The sequence below is a fragment of the Octopus sinensis genome, linkage group LG28 (genome assembly GCF_006345805.1).
Source record: "Octopus sinensis linkage group LG28, ASM634580v1, whole genome shotgun sequence".
Lineage (NCBI taxonomy): Eukaryota > Metazoa > Mollusca > Cephalopoda > Octopoda > Octopodidae > Octopus > Octopus sinensis.
The window spans coordinates 3,740,747-3,743,246 of NC_043024.1; the positions used below are offsets into that span (position 1 = coordinate 3,740,747).

Genomic DNA, 2,500 nt, shown 5'->3' on the forward strand with positions numbered 1-2,500 from the left:
CCTTTGGAAATATGCTGTACGTGAGAAGACCAGGCAGGACAAGTGAGCCCAGCCCACTTATGAATGCCTTTCCTCCCTTGGACACAAAGACCTGTTGAGGCAAGTGAAGTCGATATAGAACCTCATCCGACGACAGGCACCCATGCCAACCCCCTTTGCTTGCGAAGACATGTTGGGGCAAGCGAAAGTGAAAACGAAATCGAATTGAACCAGCCAGAATCCCTGGTCTGGTGGTACGTAAAAAGCACTATCCGACTCATGGCCGATGCCAGCGCTGCCTCCACTGGCTTCCGTGCCGGTGGCACATAAAATACACCAATCCGACCGTACGACAGGCACCCATGCCAACCCTCTTTGCTTGCGAAGACATGTTGGGGCAAGCGAAATCAAATTGAACCAGCCAGGATCCCTGGTCTGGTGGTACGTAAAAAGCACTATCCGACTCGTGGCCGATGCCAGCGCCGCCTCGACTGGCTTCCGTGCCGGTGGCACATAAAATACACCAATCCGACCGTGGCTGTTGCCAGCCTCGCCTGGCACCTGTGCAGGTGGCACGTAAAAAGCACCCACTACACTCACGGAGTGGTTGGCGTTAGGAAGGGCATCCAGCTGTAGAAACATTGCCAGATAAGACTGGAGCCTGGTGCAGCCTTCTGGCTTCCCAGATCCCCGGTCGAACCGTCCAACCCATGCTAGCATGGAGAACGGACGTTAAACGATGATGATGATGATGATGATGATATATATGTATATATATATATATGTATATATATATATGTATATATATATATGTATCATCATCATCATCGTTTAATGTCCGTTCTCCATGCTAGCATGGGTCGGACGGTTCGACCGGGGATCTGGGAAGCCAGAAGGCTGCACCTGGCTCCAGTCTTATCTGGCAATGTTACTACAGCTGGATGCCCTTCCTATGTCCGACATATGTATATCCACGAGGTGATATATGAAAAAGAAAATATGTATATATATATATGTACATATATGTATATATATATATGTATATATATGTATATATATATATGTATATATATATGTATATATATATATATATATATATGTATACTAGCAGAATTGCCCGGCGTTGCTCGGGGCTGAATTGCTTGAAAGTACTGTTAATAATTGCACTGAATTATGATGATTATTCAGGCAAATATTGATATAAGTTTACGGTGGGATATAAGGACTTAACGATCAAGCGTATGCCATTGCATTGTTTTGGGGGAACCAAATTTCTGATGAGCATTATAGGGGCACCAACTTTAAGTTTGAGAAAGTGTGGTGGTAGTCCAGGGTGCTCAAAGGAATTGAGTACCTCTATTGGATAGTTGATGACGTCCTCTGGATCAGGAGTTGTATCGATAGACTGATATACATAGACTTCCCCAGGAATGAGTTTTAGCATTTCATCATTAATATGGTGAACAGTTTTATTCCTCGGGGCCAGTATAGCCTTTTTGCCAATCCAATCCATATTCTGATAATTAGCTTGTAGATCTGGGAACACTGCATCTCTGAGATCAGAAGGCGTCTTAACAATGGTACAAATGGAATCGATGGCAATATTACCATTTTCATCCCCTGATATTTTGCCTTCGCCAAGTGCAAGGAGGGTGTGAGGAAATGCTGCTGATGTGATATTACGTCGCATATGAGCACGCATATTGGTGTGAAGTTTGAGAGTTACTTCCCTTTATTTAAAAAAATATGCATTAAAATGGAAAAAAATGATGGTAAATTATTTGTAAAATCATAGACTCATCGTAGACACGCGCTAATACACAGAAGGGCTCAATATGAATCACGACTATAAGATACCCGGTTTTGGTTAAACTGCATCGCAAAATGTGGGAGTAGTTAGGAATCTAAATCGGAGTAGACAGACACACAACCTTTCTTTTATATATAAATATTTTCGTCCTAAAAAACTTTGTATGGATTGAATGGTTACCTCTATGGAAAAATATACACGCACATTATACATACATGTGTGTATAGATGAATATATAAATACATTTAAATATCTATATACACTTTTGGGCGATCTTTCTGTTTCTTAGAGATAACTTTAGATCTTATTTTCGTCCTAAAAAATTTTGTATGGAGTGAATGGTTACCTCTATGGAAATATATACACACACGTTATACATACATGTGTGCATAGATGAATATATAAATACATTTATATATCTATATACACTTTTGGGCGATCTTTGTGCTACTTAGAGATAACTTTAGATCTTATTTTCGTCCTAAAAAACTTTGTGCGGAGTGAATGGTTACGTCTATAGAAATATATACACACACGTTATACATACATCTGTGTATAGATGAATATATAAATACATTTAAATAATCTATATACACTTTTGGGCGATCTTTCTGTTTCTTAGAGATAACTTTAGATCTTATTTTCGTCCTAAAAAATTTTGTATGGAGTGAATGGTTACCTCTATGGAAATATATACACACACGTTATACA

The 2,500-nt window shown here is 39.8% G+C and overlaps 1 long non-coding RNA gene across 1 annotated transcript in view; it reads right to left on the minus strand.

The window, feature by feature from the left end:
• LOC118768366 overlaps positions 1 to 2,500 on the minus strand; it is a 14,457-nt gene that overhangs the window by 11,423 nt on the left and 534 nt on the right. The gene's annotated exons all lie outside the window — the stretch shown is intronic.